Source organism: Chiloscyllium plagiosum, unplaced genomic scaffold, assembly GCF_037043375.1.
Source record: "Chiloscyllium plagiosum isolate Xiang-an unplaced genomic scaffold, Cpla_swu_hap1 HiC_scaffold_18, whole genome shotgun sequence".
Lineage (NCBI taxonomy): Eukaryota > Metazoa > Chordata > Chondrichthyes > Orectolobiformes > Hemiscylliidae > Chiloscyllium > Chiloscyllium plagiosum.
Genome location: NW_028270156.1, coordinates 91,360,303 through 91,378,789, shown reverse-complemented (window position 1 = coordinate 91,378,789; position 18,487 = coordinate 91,360,303). Strand labels below are relative to the sequence as shown.

General features: G+C 42.3%; 1 pseudogene; it reads left to right on the top strand.

Annotated features, from left to right (window-relative positions):
- Positions 1-18,487, top strand: part of LOC148147051 (putative G protein-coupled receptor 139) — a 79,875-nt pseudogene that overhangs the window by 16,766 nt on the left and 44,622 nt on the right.

The window sequence follows — 18,487 nt, the reverse complement described above, 5'->3', positions numbered from 1 at the left end:
TACCGATACCAGATCTCAGATCGCGATGTTTTATTAATTGTTTTTAACTTCTACCAACCTCCAGAGTATTAGCCTTGTGTAGTCCAGTGACATTTCCACAAAAGCACCATCTCCACATGGAAAACTATTCGAAGTTTGGGAGAATATTTGTAGCTCGGGTGCTCGTTGTTGTGGTTCTGTTCGCCGATCTGGGAATTTGTGTTGCAGACGTTTCGTCCCCTGTCTCGGTAACATCCTCAGTGCTTGGGAGCCTCCTGTGAAGCGCTTCTGTGATGTTTTCTCCTGAATTTTTAGCACTATAAATGCCTGAGGAAACATCACAGAAGCGCTTCACAGGAGGCTCCCAAGCACTGAGGATGTCACCTAGACAGGGGACGAAACATCTGCAACACAAATTCCCAGTTCGGCGAACAGAACCACAATGGAAGACTATTGAACACCACGCTGAACTGGTACTTTCTGTGCTGCTTGATAGCTTGGTCAAAAGAACTCCCACCAATTTGACTATCGTGATGAGACTGAGGACGTGGCAACTATTCAGATTGTAATTATTCTACTCTGAGTGTACTGGAAATGGTTGACCTTTTTTCACAATGTCAGGTCCATGTCAAAATTGGAGCTGGAATGAGACAGCTTGTTTTACAGCACAGGTCTTCAGTTCTGTTGCAGGAATGTTGTCAGGGCCCATTGCCTTTTCCATATCTCCTGTACCGCTGTTGCTGACGCCATGTGCAGAGAATCTAATCGAAAACTGCCAACTGTGATTTTGTCGACATCATCCACACAACACTTCTGGCTGTAAACGGTTTCAACACTGCAACATTATCTTACAAACTGATGTGCTGGGCTTATCAGTTCTTTGTACGGATAAGCAATTGGCGAGTTGTACGACTGGTAGGTTGTGAATTAAGGCACTGATGTGTGGTCCTGGATACCTGGGTTCATATCTTGGCAGGGAAGGTGTCGGAATTCAAATCCAACAAATATTTGGAATCTTGAGTAAATAATGTAACAAATGTTCACAATATGAAAAATCCATCTGCATCACTAATGCCCATTAGGAATGTAAACTACCCTTTCTTACTTGTTCTGGCCGATATGTGACTCCAGACGCATAGCACAGTGTGAGCTCAGTGAACCACTCTGGTTTCTGATGTGGTTATTTTGATTTTCTCATTCTGTTAGGGACTCGCCATGGTTTCACGCCTCCAATGAAATTCATTTCTCAAAAGCCTTTTTAATATTATCTGAATCATTTACCTTCCAGGAGGCCCATCTTCTGTGTTTAATGTGAATGCATTTATCTCTGTTTCTCTCCTTGTCTGTGATTACGAGCTCTGTGATGTCAGTAATACCAGACTTGTGTCGTTTCAGTATCAATGAATTTGTGCATCTTGCGTTATCGCTCACTTCAAATTGTATGACACTCGATGTCGAACAAGGTGTTTCAGGGGCTTTGACGCACGCCTTTCAAACTTGTTCAACAGAAGCAATTGTTGGAGAACGGAAGCAAGTTTGGCCGCATCTGTGGAGTCAAAGCAGACTATGTTTTTAAGTTCCAGAGACCATTCATTTTCGCTTTTGTTTTCTCCAGCTATTTATATTTTCATTTCGAATACCCATCGTAATTTGTTTAATTTAAAAGGTGAGCTGTGCCTCTTGTTGTCTGGAGAAACTCAGCAAGTCTGGCAGCATCTGTGCAGCCAGCGAAACACATTGAATATTTCACATCCAGTGTGACACTTCTTCACAACTGAAAAGGATTGGAAATTTGGCTTTTCAATATCTTCACATAGGTGGGGGGTTAGATGACTGGAAATGCAGCACGTGTAGGAGCAATGCCACAACGCAATGGGACTTTAGTTATGGTGAACGAGATAGAGCTGTTAGATTAATGTAAATTAGGATGTGAACGAATGGGGTAAGGACGTGCTGTCTTTTGAATGAAATAAGCAAGACTCAACCATACAATTTTCAAGGGAAACCAAGTGGGAGATTGTTTGACAAATGGACAATAGTCATAATGCGAATCAAGCTGAGATGCTTTGGTTTGAATATTGACTCTGACAGGCGAGAACGTACCAGAATTGAAAATGAGGTCTTAGAGGAGCTTGGATTGTGCTTCATTGAAAATCAGCAGCAGCTCAGGCCCGAAATGTCAGCATGAGAGCAAGGTAGATTAGTGAAGTGTGAAGCAATGAGAAGGCCAGGCTTATTCTTACAGACAGCTGGTTTTTGGACCTTAAGCAGTCTTATTTTTTGACATCGTAAAAGTAAAGGAGACTGCATTGTGAGCAGCAATTACATTGGACTGGATTGAAAGAGTACAAGTGAAATACTGCTTGATCTAGAAGGTGTATTTGGGGCCTTGGACAATACAGTGAAACGGTGAAAACGAAAACGTTGCATCTTTTGCAATTGCATGAAAAGTGCCATTGGGGTGTAGGAAAGTGTTTGGGGTGGTGAAAGGGGTCAGAAGTGTAATGCTAGAAAAGTCCAGCCGGCCAGGCCGCATTTGAAGAGCAGGGAAATCGGCGTTTTATCTCTCCACCCTTGGGGCACACAGCCTCATTCGTGATGAGGACCTTTTGCCCGACTCTAACCTCCAACATCTGCCGTCCTCTCTTTCGCCACGATGGAGGGTGTCCACAGAGGGAATGGCCCCTGTGAATTCCCGACAGTAGATGGAAGGGGAAGATGTGTTTCATGCTGCTGTCCTGATGGTGGAGTTGGAAGTGGTCTCGAATGATTCTGTGAATGTTGATTCTCGTGCAGTCGGATGTGAGGACAAGGGGATCTCTCGCATGGTTGTGGGCTGGAGAAGAAGGAGTGAGGGCTCAAGCACAGAATATCGGACAGGAACAGCTGATGGCCCTGTCCATGAGAGTTGGGGGAATTTGCAATTGACAGAAAAGGAAGTCATGCGGGAGGCTTCAACTGAAATATGGAATCATCAAACGGAAATGACAGAGAGACAGGAACTGGAAGAATTTTGTCAGATGAGAAGCATCGGTTTATATTCTCCACTTTTTTTCTTTAACAAATTCATTAATCACATACTCCCGATGTCTCTTATATACTTTGCTGATTTTCCCGCGTCCAAGTGTCACACATTAATCTTGAACTACATCTCAGATGATTTGTTGTTCAGCCGCATGCAAATGATTTAAAATAATCAGACCTCGAAATTACAGCTTTGTATCTTATGTGGGATGCGAAAATATATCCAGGTGAATGTCAGTGGGTGCAGAGCGGCAGACTCTTAAACAAACATGTCATAGCACTCAACAATAAATGAAAAGAAGGGCTCGATAAGAAGATGAACTACCCATACTTCACAAATGCTTTCAAGTATTCTCCTCGATCACAAATTGGTGAGAACTAGTGTAGGACAGATTTGCGATGTTTATTGTCGTTCAAGATTAACATGTGTCCCTTGGATGCGAGAAATTCAGGAACATATATAAGGGACACCTGGAGTATGTGACTCGGTAATTCGTTAAAGGGGAAAAAAAGTGGAGAATTTATACCAGTACGTAACATTGTTATTCACGGGGGAAATTATGTGTGTTTCAATGATATAAGCAAGACGGTAATGGGAGGCAAATGCTCAAACGGTCCCTCACACAGGAACTAGGATTTTGATAAAACGGTGAAACTAAGGGTAGACAAGTTAGCAGTTTTTAAAAGAAGTGTTTGCAGACAAACTAAGCATTGCGTGAAATGTTCCATAACTGGCCAGATTGCATGAGTATTCCAACGAAACTGAAGAATCTTCAACATCGCAAATGCCTTCTCCAAGAGAGTGAGACAGAAAAGAGGTAATTATGGGAGAATCTGTTTTTTTTTAAATTAAGGAATTCCAGGGCATTTCGACAAGCGTTAAGCTGCATCAACATGGTTTTTAGAAAGGGAGATGATGATAGCCCTGAAGAATCATGCAACATTTTACCCGGAATCCTTGTAGACAGTTCATTGGGGTTTCACGAGACTATCCACAAGTACCACAAAATAAAGGTCCCTACACAAGCCAGGAGCCCCCAGTATGACGGATTATATATGAGCATGGAATGAGGATTAATTAACACAAATACGTCTGAGAGTCCGGAGAAAAAGGTCCTTATCAGAATAAAATGATGTATTTCCTGTGTTTCCACAAATATCATTGCAATGACATCAGTTATCAAAATGTGATGATGCTGGGGTCTCTGTGCGATAAATATCTAAGTTTGCTGATGACTCAAATATATGGGGACGTGCTGCTGCAATAAGGATGTGAGGAACCTCAAATTGGATGTAGATCAGCTCTGCGACTGGGCAAATAATACACCGATGGAGTTTATTCTAAAAACTAAGCATGAGGTTATGTACTCTGGCACAGACAGCCATAAGTCGAACTATCCTTTAATGTGGAGGAAATAAAAGAAAATTGCAGCACAAAGAGATTGGGGTGTTTCTGTGTATGAAATAGGAAATAGTGTTGCTGAGTAAACAATGGACTGTGTTCATTTGCACTCCGTTGGTCTTTCCTTGTCCAGGTTGCCGTTGACAGATGTGAACAGGGCGGTTAATTCAAAGTAGACAATTTTTCATCCTTTTCTATCTTGTTATCTTTGACAGTCTTCAGGAAGTTTTGGGTGGAATGGATGGAATGGCGAGAGTCTTCTAGACGTTGGTGCAGCTCTTTGGCCAACCTGCAAGTTGGTGTTCCATGTAGCGAGACAATGGGTCTCAGAAGTCTCCTGGTTTGTGTATTTTGTGTAATCCGTAGATGCGTGGTGTGTTGGATCGGTCTGGTTTCATTTTTTTTGCAAGTTTTTAAATAGGGCTGTGATTCAGTTCTCTAGTCATGCGGTCGAGTCTATCAGCGCGTGTTGTTAAGTTTTGTGATCGGCAAGTAGTGTGTTCGCTTTGTCAATGTAGGACCTTTGATTTAAAATGACCGTCAAGCGTCTTTTTTCTGCAGGTAGATTAACAATGAGTTGATCTTTATTGTCATTTTTCCCGTGCGCTCCATTCTTGTGTATTGAGTGTGTTTCCTTTCTTTTCCTGCTTAATGTTGGAGTGACTGTCTCTCCGATGGTTTGCTGGGTATATTCTGTGATTTGGCTATTTTTCAATGTGGTTTCTCAAGCTGTTAAGAAATCGTTCTTGTCCACATCTTAATCCTCTCACTAAGACGGCTTTTTAGTGTCTATTCAGGATTGGTAAGATAAGTTTATTCTTAAAATCCATGCATCTGTGTTGTCTGTGATGTTACTTTAGAACATAGAACATAGGTCAATACACTGTGTTGCAGGGCCATTTGGCCTTCAATGTTTCGCCACCCTGTCATACTAATCTGAAGCCCATCCCACATACACTATTCCACGTCCGTCCATATGCCTGTCCAATGACGACTTAAATGCACTTACATTTGAAGAATCTACTGCCGTTGCAGGCAAAGCATTGCACACCCTTACTACTCTCTGAGTAAACAAACGACCTCTGACATCTGTCTTCTACCTATTTCCCCTCACTTTAAAGTTGTGTCCCTTCGTGTTTGCCGTTCCCATACTTGGAAAAAGGCTTTCCCTGTCTACCCTATCTAACCCTCTGATTATCTTGCATGTCTCTATTAAATCACCTCTCAACCTTCTTCCCTCGAACGAGAACAGCCTCAAGACCCTCAGACGTTCCTAGTAAGACATTCCTTCCATACCAGGCAACCTCCTGATAAACCTCCTCTGCACCCTTTCCAAAGCTTCCACATCCTTTTCATAATGACCAGAACTGTGCACAATACTCCAAGTGTGGCCTTTCCAGAGCTTTGTACAGCTGCAGAATAACCTCCTGGTTCCGGAACTCAATCCCACAATTAACAAAGGACAAAACACTGTATGCCTTCTTAACAACCCTGTCAATGTGATGGCAAGTTTCAGCGATCTGTGCACATGGACACCGAGATCTCTCTGCTCATCTGCACTCCCAAGAATCTTACCATTAGCCCAATACATTGCATCCAGATTAATCCGTCCAAAGTGTATCACCTCGCACTTGTCCACATTAAACAAAATTTGCCACCTCTCAGCCCAGCTCTGCATCCTATCTATGTCTCTCTGCAACCTACTACATCATTTTTCACTATCCACAACTCCACCGACCTTAGTGTTGTCCGCAAATTTGCTAACCCACTCTTCTAAGCCCTCAACCAGGTCATTTATAAAAGTGATGAACAGCAATGGACTCATCACTGACCCTTGCGGTACGCCGCTAGTAATTGGACTACAACCCTCTGTTTTCTTTCAGCAAGCCAATTGCTGATTCAAACTGCTATGTCTCACACAATCCCATTCCTCTGTATTTTGTATAATATCCTACTGTGGGGAACTTTATCGAACGCCTTGCTGAAATCCATATACACCACATCAACCGGTTTACTCTCATCTATCTGTTTGGTCACTTTGTCAAAAAAGTCAATAAGTTTCGTTAGGTACGACGTACCCTTCACAAAACCGTGGTGACTGTCCCTGATCAGATTGTTATTTTATAGATGGTTATAAATCCTATTTCTTTTAACCTTTTCCAACACTTTACCAACAACTGAAGTGAGACCCACTGGTCTGTAATTACCAGGGTTGTCTCTACTACCCTTTTTGAACAAGCGAACCACATTTGCTATACTACAGTCCTCAGGCACTATTCCTGTACACAATAATGATTTGAAGATCAATGCAAAGGATCGGCAAACTCTTCCCTTGCTTCCCAGAGGATCCTCGGATAGATCCCATTCGGCCCAGGTGACTTATCTATTTTCACATTCTGCAGTATTTCTAATAACTCTTCCCTGTGAATCTCAATCTCTTCTAGTCTAGATGCAAGTATCTCTGTATCTTGCTCGCCAACATTTTCATTTTCTATAGTGTAAGTTTGTTTTTCTGCAGATCTAGTTTTCTGGGGTTTTTTGTGTTTGTCGTTTTCCAATGTCGATAGCATGTTCTATTTTGTCTCTCCATTCATGGCCCTTTGCATTAGTGTGTGAAGGTTTTTGGTGGAAAACTTCCCTGTTGTATTTATAGAGTCTGTTGTGGGCCTCATTAATCATTTACTGAAGCATTCTGTGGCAATTTTACTCTGCCATTCGCTTGGTACGAGGGTGTACAAGCATATCTGTATTTTGCTCTCTTAATAAGATGGAAAATAAGATGCTACTTAAGACATTTAGGTAGCAACTGTTTCGTTCGTCATTCGTACATTAAATACAGCTGCTCGTGGGCGGACCTCTGTTGGAGGGCATTGATTTCTCTTTGACAAAGTCCTTTGACGTAGCAGCTCTGTTCACATCTATCAACATCAATGTGGATATTGAAACAGTGACTACACCAAAAGACGAACTAATGACACATACACCAAACTCCACCAACTTCCTCAGCAAGGACAATATCTTCAAGCTATTTGATCCATCCCTTAACACCCACTTCAACTTCAAACAAAGAAGACCTCCAGACAAACCAACAGAATACCCATGAGATCTCCAATGTTAGGTATTCTCTCAGAGGAATTAATGCAGAGACTCAACCAACCCAAAATTTGGGTCCACTTCGTGGATTACTCCTTTGTCATGACTAAACGAATCAAATTACAGGAAACTTTCAAGACCATCAATATTATACTAACCGGCGTAAAATTCACGAAAGGGGAGGAAAACAAAAATAAATTGACGTTTCCAGGTGTCGCAGTAGAGCGAACAGCCAATGTGGAACTTCAACCCAGCATCCACAGGAAAGCAAAACATACGAAACAAATATTGAACTCCTGAAGCAATCATCCCAATGTTCACAAACGAATCTGGATTACAAGATTACTTCAACGAGCCATCACACACTGCAGCGCAGAAAAACTTCAAAGAGCAGAATTAGTCAACTATACAGTGTATTAAAAATAATGGGTACCCAATGCTAATGGACCGCTGGTTTCTCAGCAACAAGCCCAAGTCATCAGACCAAACACATCCAAACACGTCCAGACAGCCGAGCCACTTTCCACTACATCTAAGATATCTCGGAAATTACTGCCAGTGTACTCCGACCCTTCGCATCATAAAAGCCCGAACACATACCAACACAATAACAGAGCAGCTAATGAACATGAAAGTCCCTATAAAAGCATCAAGGAAAACTTACATCACTTTACAAATATGTTGCACGAGGTGTACAAACATTACATTGCATTGGACAAATATGAAGAAAAATGGCCACCAGGACATTTAAACATCAACTCGTCACAAAAATGCATGAGTCACTCTCACTGGTGTACTTAGATACAGTTGAGGAAGGAAAATACTTCGACTGTGACAACACACCCATCCTAGGGTAAGCCAGAGATATGCACGTGTATTCCTAGAAGCATGGCATTCCATCTGGAACTCTATCAACTTACAGGTTCACTTGGATTTCATTTAGCATCCCTGAAACAAAGAACAAGCAATAACATCACCGTATTAATTAATGACACCACATCAAATGACATAACCAAAAAAGGATTCCCAGACACATAATTCGAAAGCAATCTATAGCAGCAGTGCTTCAATCCTGAGGATCGCTGAAGACGTTACGTATTATGGTGATGAAGCGCGTGAAAACGACCCTTTCGGCTCAGTGAGCAAACCTACACCCACAGCAGGGAGATCTGGCCATTTGACGACAAAACTTTATCGAACGTAGAAGACAGAGTGTGGTGGCAAAAGACTGCTTTTCAGACTGGAGGTCTGTGAAAAGTGGTGTCCCACAAAGTTCGATGCTCTGCCCAATAAGTTATTTGTAATTTATAAATATGATTTGCATGTGAACAAAGGAGGTATACTTAGTCAGATGAAAACAAAATTGGAGGCGTCGTGGGCAGCGAAGAAGATTACCTCAGAGTACAACGGGATATTGATCAGATGAGCCAATGGTGTGAAGACTGGAGTTTAATTCACTTGAATGTGATGTGCTTCATTTGGAAAAAAACTCAGACCAGGGTTTATACAATTAAATGTAAGGCCCCCTGACGATTGTTGCTGATCAAAGAGACGTTGCAGTGCAGGATCATAGTTTCTGAAAAGTGGAGTCGCACAAAGATATGGTCGTGAAGAAGGCATTTGGTATGCGTTCTTTTATTTGTCAGACTGTTGAGTACAGGAGTTGAAGATCATATTGTGACTGTGCAGACCATTGGTTAGGCCATTATTCGAACTGTGTGTGTAACTCCATTCTGCTTCCTCTCAGACGGATGTTCCGAAACCTGAAATGATTCAGAAAAGACTTAAAAGGAATTTGCCAGGGTTGGACTATTTGAGCCGTGTCAAAAAGAAATCCAACATATTTGATGATCATGATGGGGCAGATGGGGATGGCAGTTGGGCAGAATGTAATTATCCTCTTCTTGGGGACTGGGCAAAGTTAAGTCATTTTCCGAATTGCTGGGTAGACGTCAGAGTTCGAGCTGGAATGAAACAGCTTCCACAGTGACTTCATTTCTGATGTCGCACAAGTCTTCATTCCTTTTGGCTGGAATGGTGTCAAGACCTTGATCATATCTTCTGTGTTCAGCTGCTTTTCTACGTTATGTGCAGCGGATCGCATTGATTAACGACTCGCACATTTGAATCTCTGGTCATCTTGATGACGACACAGATACGACAACCTTGTCATTTGTATAGGAATGCACAGCTGTTCCTTTACTTGGGATGGGGATATTCGTGGAACGTTCTCCTCCAGTGAGCTGTTTAATTTTCTATCACCATTTGTGACTGATTTTTTAAAAATTAGATTAGATTACATACAGTGTGGAAATAGGCCCTTCAGCCCAACAAGTCTACACTGACCCGCTGAAGCACAACCTACCCAGATCCAGTCTCTTACATTTACCCCTTCACCTAACACTATGGGCAATTTAGCATAGCCCATTCACCTAACCTGCACATTTTTGGATTGTGGGAAGAAACCAGAGTACCTGGAGGAAACCCACGCAGACACGGGGAGAATGCTCAAGCTCCACACAGACAGTCGCCTGAGGCGGGAATTGAACCCAGGTCACTGGCGCTGTGAGGCAGCAGTGCTAACCACTGCTAACCAGTGCTAACCACTGTACCACCGTGCCGCCCACAATGTGGGAGGACTGCAAAGCCTAGATCTGATCTGTTATTGTGGGGATCATTTCTTCCTCTCTACCTCATTCTGGTTCTGCTGTTTGGAATGCAAGGAGTCAAGTCCGACCGTTTTCTGGCTGATAATCGTCTGTTTTAGGTACACATGATTCTCACCCCAGCATGTTCACCACACTCGTCACTGACTTGAGTGTAATGAAGAATTAGTGGTGATAGATGAGTTGAAAGGTCATAGACTCTTAACGTAGTGCAATATATAAACAGACCCTTCAAACTAAATCGTCCATTCTCACCAGTTTTCCTAAACGTAGCTAGTCCGATTTAGCTTCATTTGGCACTTATCCCTCTGAAACTTTCCCATTTATTTATTTACATCTCACTGTCTTTAAAATGTTGTAATTTTACTTGCCTCTTCCACATTGTCTCTTAGCTCGTTACATGTACATACTACTCTCTGTGAGAAAAATCTTCCACTTAGATCTCGTTTAAATCTCTTCGCTGTCAAAGTAATGCTCTGCCATCCGCTTTTAGAGATCTTTCCCCTGGGGTAAAAACCTTTGCTGTTCTTCCTATCTATGTCTGGTATGATCTTATAAACCTCTAGAAGATTACCCCATATTTTCCAATGCAAACGAGAAAAAGTCCGACGCTGCACATCCTATCACTGTGTCTCAAATCATCCTGTCTCCGTCACATCAATTTAAATATGTCTTACCATTTCCCGTTTATAATGTTCTTTTGTATCGCAGGGCGACAAGAATTGTACTAACCGTTGTACAGTCATAACTTGGCGTCGCAACTCCTATTCACAGTGCTCTGACCAATGAGTGTAGCATGCCTAATAATTTCATACCATCCTTGTCAATTTGCGATTACATGTCAAGGAACTCTGCAACTGCACCCTGGTTCTGGCTGATTAGCAGCACTCCCAGGGCTCGATTGTTAATTGTGTAAATCCTGCCCTACTTTTTCGAACAAAAATGCAGCAAATGACATTTAAATGTACGATACACCATCTTCCATTGTTCGGCGCACTGGCCCAGTTGAATGAGATGACATTGTCGGCTTAGATAACATTCTTCACACTTCAATATATCGCCAATTTTGAGTCGTCTAAAGACTTAGTATCCCTGCTTCCTATCTTCTCATCCAGCCTATTCAGAAAATTACAAACAACTGTAGATCTTTCAGCTATCCTTGTGGCACGCAGCTGCTCACAGGCCTCTAGTTGAAACAAAGAACCACTGCCATGCCGTTAAGCGAATTGTGTATCTAATTGGCTAGCTTTCGCTGATTCCATTTAAAATGTCTCCCGTGCAGAACCATGTTTGGTCTCGCTGATGTGCATGCCGACAACGTATGCTGCTGTACCTTCATCTATCTGCTTTGCCACGACGAGGAAAAGTTATGTCAAGTTTATGAGAGACGTTTCCCTCACACACCAAGTTATGCTGACTATCATTAATCAGTTCTTGACTTCCTGAATGCATGTAGGTCCTCTCTCTCAGACTTTACGCCCAACAGTTACCCACCCTGTCAACAGACTCACTGTTCACTAGTTCCCTAGATTTTCCTTTCTGCATGTTTAAAAATAATGTCACAACATAAGCTGTCGGCCATACTTCCAGCACCTCAACCGTGGCTGTCGATGATACAAATGTAAAACTGAAATAACTGCAGACATTGCAGAAACAAGAACAGAGATTGCTGGTAAATTTCAGCAGGTCTGGCAGCATCTGTGCAGAGAAATGATAGTTAACAATTTGGATCCCGTGACTCTTCTCCAGAACTCCAGAACGATGCAAATATCTCAACTATGGCGTAAAATGTTTCCCTAGCTTCCCACAATGACCCGGGACAAACTTGTACAATCCCTGGATATTTATCTCTGGTTAACATATTAAAGACCTCCAGAATTCCTCTTCCATCATGTGGCCTCATTGCATAACTTAACGACGTGTACTTATTTCGCCGAGTTCCAGAGCGTCCATGTTTTTATTCACAGTAAGTACTCGTGTAGGATTTCACCACGGAGCGGGAGCAACCTGTAAGACAGCGGACCCAGGGATTCCGAGTCATTGGGAGTATTGTGAATCCAGCATGACCAGGCACTTGAGAACTCGTAGTTAAATCGTGTTTCTTTATTTTTACACTTTCAACGGAAGGACAGCCGTGTTTTAGACTTAGACATTTCTTCTATTTTGTGAAACGATACTGTTCTATGGGGAGGGCAGGTACCTTCATACCTTATGTTGTGTGATGTGTTGCAAAATGTAAACCTTGAGTGAGTACATGTGACAATCAGTCTGAAAGAGTAGGTTATTCTGCAGTGTTTCCTTACATATATGACTGTTTGATTTTTGTTTTAATGATTGCCTACAGTGTGGAAAAAGGGCTTTCGGCGCAACAAGTTCACACTGACCTTCCTAAGAATTATCCACCCAGACCAATTTCCCTCTGACTCACGCACCTTACACTCTAGGACAATTTCGCATGGCCAGTTGGCCTGACCTGCAAATCTTTGCACTTTGGGAGGAAACCGCAGCACACCTACATGGACATGGAGAGAATGTGCAAACTCAACACAGACAGTCACTCGAGGCTGGAATTGAAACCGGGCTTCTGGTGCTGTTAGAATGCAATGCTGACCACTGAGACACCGTGACACCCGTTTTTACGAGGCCGAATTCAAAAACAAGTTTTTGTTTGCCATTAATATATTTGTAAACTATCTTCCTATTCTCGTTTAACCAATCCTGATGGAGATTTTATCTTCGCGAAACATTGATTCTCATGCTCCTCGGATCCTGCCTAATTGGCTGTGCGTTTACCGCATTACACTCTTCGACTCTTGTCTCCAACATCTGCCGTCCTTACTTCCAGAATCAAACATAATTCGGCTAGTACTTCCCATGTTATTTCCACATATCACCCCATGTGATAGTAATAACACTTTCAGGTCATTTCCATTTACCTCTGGAAGATAACTGAATAATTTAACCCAGTTTTTAAAACTTCCTCATTGTCCAATTTAAATTGAGGTACGTCTGATTTAGAATCTTCTGGACTTGGTTTTCCCTCTGTGTTGAAACCAAGAGCATAGTCTCCTTTTGCTTTCCTTCCCCGTCAAAACACCTCTTGAACATATTCGCATGACACACTTTGTGAAATTCCTTTCTGTCTGGAGTTCACTTCACTACATTTTTGCTTTTGACTCGATAATCTCCACTAAACCTTGATTGTAAAGGTTCACCTAACATTGGGAATACCATGAACACCTTATATACGGTAGCAGAAACTCCAGTTTTTGATTTCCTGTCTGCTTCCTGTTCCATTGTATGCTGCGATACATTCAAATGCTGTCTTGTGATCTCCCCACTCTATTTGGTTGTGACCAAACATTTTATGCATGGTCCAAATAGGTGTTCTGTGAATTCTGACTTACCAATTTCTCCTCAATCATTTTTTTGCGATCTTCTCACTTGATGCCAAAAAAAGTAATTAAAATGGACTGAATTTCGTTGATTCATGTGTTGTTTCGCTGATCACTGTGTTTCGTTATTTCTAGTTGTCTCTGCCCTTCTGCAAATTTCCCACTCTTTGCGCGACATTTTAACCGAAATTTACTTAATTATTTTTTTTGTCTCACCTTGAATTCTCGTTACTCAGAACTTTTCTGGAAATAGTCCTTCAGAAGTACATATCTCGTTATCTTTCAACCTCACAGATTGAGAGCAAACTGCAAATCTTAATATTGTAATCTCTTAAACTGCTGCTCCTGACATAAGCGAATAAACTTTTCATTCACAGTAAATGATTTAAGAAGATGTGGTACCTCCTCTTTAAAAACCTTTGTCCAGCTTGTGCATTCTGGTCTACCTTTTTAATCTTCATTGTGATTTCTCGCTGCCACTCCAAACAAATTCATTGGCTTATTCTTAATTTTGATTCCTACATCTATCTTCCCGGTATTTTCCTAACACACCAACATTGTGACTTCACTTGGCCTATTTTTCTGCAGTGAAAACGCTGGAGGTTTTCTTTTAAACTTTACTTTCCACTTCAAGGGATTCCCTTTTATCCTGTGGTCGATTATCCTTTTGATCTTCACTAAGAATTATCTTTCGCTTTCCGTTTCCCGAATTTCTGTCACTGATGGAAAGAATTTTAGTTTGAAATCCAACCTTTCTTTTATGAACCCATTCATAAATGTCAGCCATTCCAGCTGCTTAGCTTGTCTTTCCAATTCTCTGCACTTCCACGTGAGTTCTCACTGATTGAGAAAGTGAATTTTTGGTCTCCTTTCTTCACGCCACTTTCTGAAGTACAATCCGCCTCGTGCGCCCTTTCTTCTCTCTCTTTCCCTCCAATTCTCCTTCTCTCTGTTCCCTATCTCTCTCTCTTTTTTATTTTCTCTCTGCTTTTTATCGTAATTCCATGTCCTTTCCCTCAATCTCAGGGTGCGGCATGTTCAACTGAATGTTAGCTATCTCTAAAGATTCTGATGGCGAGTGCTTCACTCAGAAAGCTATAGAAACATATTCTACAACTGCGAACTGCCCAGCTCTTGTTCTGGACAAATATCTCGTCCGGGTTTATAGATCATTGCAATGGTGTAGACTACACAGTGTTCCCCTCTGGGCCAGTTGCTTGATTGGACAGAGCAGAACCGAATGGATATCTCCTTTGGATTTATGGTGTTTGAGTTGGTTTCGTGCGGTGAATTGATAATGTGACACAATAAAACTGTTCAGTACGGAAATGTCTTTACATAATTTTCTCATGCTTATGATTGGAACTTCGTCTCACTCCATTGACGTTACAGTGTGACCATGCACAGTACATCATGTTGGTGAATACCCATGTCCCATTGTCTTCGGGTCTCCTCGACGAAATGAAGAATGGCATCTCGGGTAAAGGCTTTGACAAAAGGTCCAGTACACACTGCCCCTCACATTTCGCCACCACCAACCAATCAAATAAAATATCCCGTGTGCACTGAGTGCAATTATGCCAGTGGGAACATCACGTAAGTCATCATCAGGCAGATGGAGCAACAGTTTCGACGTCTCAACGGGTCAGAGTGAACCTTCCAGTAGACTCTGTATTGTGAAGTTCTGTAATTTTTCCGTTGATTATCATATTCATTTTTTTTATTTTTTCCTGAAACATTCACAGGTTCTCAATGAACTATGTTATGTGCCAACTGCCAAATCCCGATTGCTTATCATATTACAGACTCTCCGCATCCGGTGACAACTTCGTTTCCTGACTATATTAGCATCACTGATGAATTTAATGAGAATGAATTTCTTCCATTTATTAAACCATTGGTAATGTTTGCAAATAGTTGTGGACTCAGCACTGATTACTGTGTCACTGTAGTTGTTAATGTCTGTTAAACTCAGAGACTAATTTATCAATTTTATTGAGTCTTCCGATTCTGTAACCAGTCCACCTATGTTCAGATTTGAAAGTCTAAACATTTCTTAACACTTCCTATGTGACAGGCATGAGAGATTAAACGCTCTCCTCCAATAGCTGAGTAACAGCTTCGAATGGCTGAATGTCGTCATTCTTTTGCTGTTTGGAACTCTTGATGGGCTGAATGATCTGCTTCAGTGTCGGTGTAGGTGTGAATGGTGCTGAACGTTTTTGAACCATCAGAGAACAGCCCAGCACTGACTTAACGATGGAGGCAAGGACATTGATTTTGCAGCTGCTAGATGCCCAGTTTCCATTTGCTCGGTCCTTTGGAAATATATCCAACTTCACAGGAGTTAGTGTCAGACAACAGATTGGGCTGTATCTTCAATTTTAAACGGAGAAATTCACAACACGAGGACTATGTGCTGGCTCCTACTACAGATATTGTTTGGGGCAGATCCATCTGTGACAGGTAGTTTGGCGAGAATGCTTGTTCATCCATCAATTCCCATAGTTCGGCTGCTATGTGTTTGAGTCCTCTCCCTGCACTGTCAGTGGTTTGCTTATATAGACACTCTTGGTGATCAACATTAAAGTCCTAGACCCAGAGTACGCTCGGTGTCATTGCCACCCAAGCGCTTCTTCATTTATTTTCAGCATTGACAGGGATATACTTGTTGCAAAACAACTGGTTTGGAGGACAGTGGATGTCCACCATCAGGAGATTTCCTAGAACTGTTACCATGAGATTTCTCTAGTTTTGGAATCAATGTTCGGCATTTGCAAAGTAATTCAGACCCTGAATGCATACCACGATGTAGCCAGAGATGGTCTGTCCTATCGGTTGGACAGGATATACTCAGGGAAGGTGATGGTACTTCATGAAACATTTTCCATCAGTTTTGATTCTGTGAGTATGAGAGCTTCAACCTTTTTCCTGACTGGTCATTTTGAGGAATAAAGGGAACAATGAAGCAAGGAATATTTGGTTAAACAGTTGAACGAATGGTCTTCAATCAAAATGTGTATGATATCCTTAAAATAGATCAAGGAGTTCACTGCATACTTTGAGGGGAAGTTCATATGATTTAATGGCATTAGAGAGAAATGACTAAAAGATGTCTGACATTGGAAATTGAACATCTGAAGCATTTCATATTTTTGAGTGTTATACAAAAAGTCAAAGGAGGTGGGGGAGATGTCGGAATAAGAGATGGCATTTGTTGGATGTTTAAAAAAAAGGATCTTTCATGAAATGATCGAGATATTGTCTTCGCTGTATTAGTATTGCAACAATGTGCCAATTGAGTCAACATCCCGCACGTCCCCCCTCAAACCCCATCCCTCCAACCGTATCAAGGACAGAACGCCACCCGGTGCTCACCTTCCAGCCTTCCAACATTCGCAAAAACAACATCATCCAAAGACATTTTGTCACTTCCAAATGGAGCCCATCACCCGTGATATATTTATTTCCACTTTCCACAAAGAGCATTCCCTCCGTAACTAACTGGTCAGGTCCGCACCCCCAAAACAACCCACCTCCCCTTCCTGGCACTCTCCCCTGCTGCCGCAGGAATTGCAAAACCTGCACCCACTATCCTCCCTCCCCTCCATCCAAGGTCGCAAAAGAACCTTCCACATCTATCAAGTTTTAAAACCACATCCACCAATATCAATTATTGCACCCGTTGCTCCCAAAGTGGTCTCCTCTACTTTAGAGAGACTGGACGCCACCTAGCAGAGAGCTGTAGGGAACATCTCCGGGACACCCGCACCAATCAACCCCACCGCCCTCTGGCCCAACATTTCAACTGCCCCATCCACTCTGCTGAGGTCATGCAGTTCCTGGGCCTGCTCCACCGACGCTCCCTCACTACCCAAAGCCTGGAGGAAGAACGCCTCATCTTCCGACTTGGGCCACTTCAACCCCAGGACATCAATGTTGATTTCACCAGTTTCCTCATTTCCCCTTCTCCCACCTCACCCCCCTTCAACCATCCAGCTCAGCACCGCCCTCATGACCTGTCCTACTTGCCTATCTTTCTTCCCACCTATCCACTCCACCATCCTCTCCGAAGTATCACATTCATCCCCATCCCCATTTTCCCATTGTAAGCTTTGCTACCTTCCCCCACCCTCCTCTTTGACCTAACGCCTCCATCTCGACCCCCACTCACCTACTGTACTCCATGCAACTTTCTCCCCACTCCCATCCCCCCATGTATTTCTCCACTCTGCATGCACCCTGCCTTTATTACTGATGAAGGGATTTTTGCCAGAAATATCAATTTTACTGCTCCTCGGATGCTGCCTGCCCACTGTGTTTTTCCAGCACCACTCTAATCTAGTCTCTCTTCCCCGGAGCATTCTACAACTGACATGCACCAGAAAATTGTGATACCGACATTCTTCAGAACATTCTACACCCGACACTTTCTGAAACAATCCAAAAATAATTTTCCCGGAGCATTCTATAATTGACATTGTCTGGAAAGTTCTATCACTAACATTGTATAAATGATCCTATGACTGACATTGCCAGGAATATTCTTTCACTGACAGTATTTATGAACGGCCGAATGTCAGTGATTTGAACCAAAGATACGATCCCGAGGGGCACTATCCTTTTGCAAGTGGAAGCAGGTCCAGTTCGGACATTTAATGAAGTGAATACATTTTCCCGACGTTTACATTTCTACATGACAGAGCATCCATCACAATTTAGACTGAAAGACAGAAATTTCCAAACTGCGCTTGTTCTTTATAAACTGGATGAGAAACCTTCAGGACTGCAAAGTTTTCACCCTCTGTACTTGAACTCTCAGGTGAATGAGTGTGTGGGAATGTTCGAGAAAGTATCTGTTATTGTGTCTCCGTCTGCTTAGTGAGGGATGTTTTCTTGCGTTTTATGTCATACTTTTGTCATTAAGT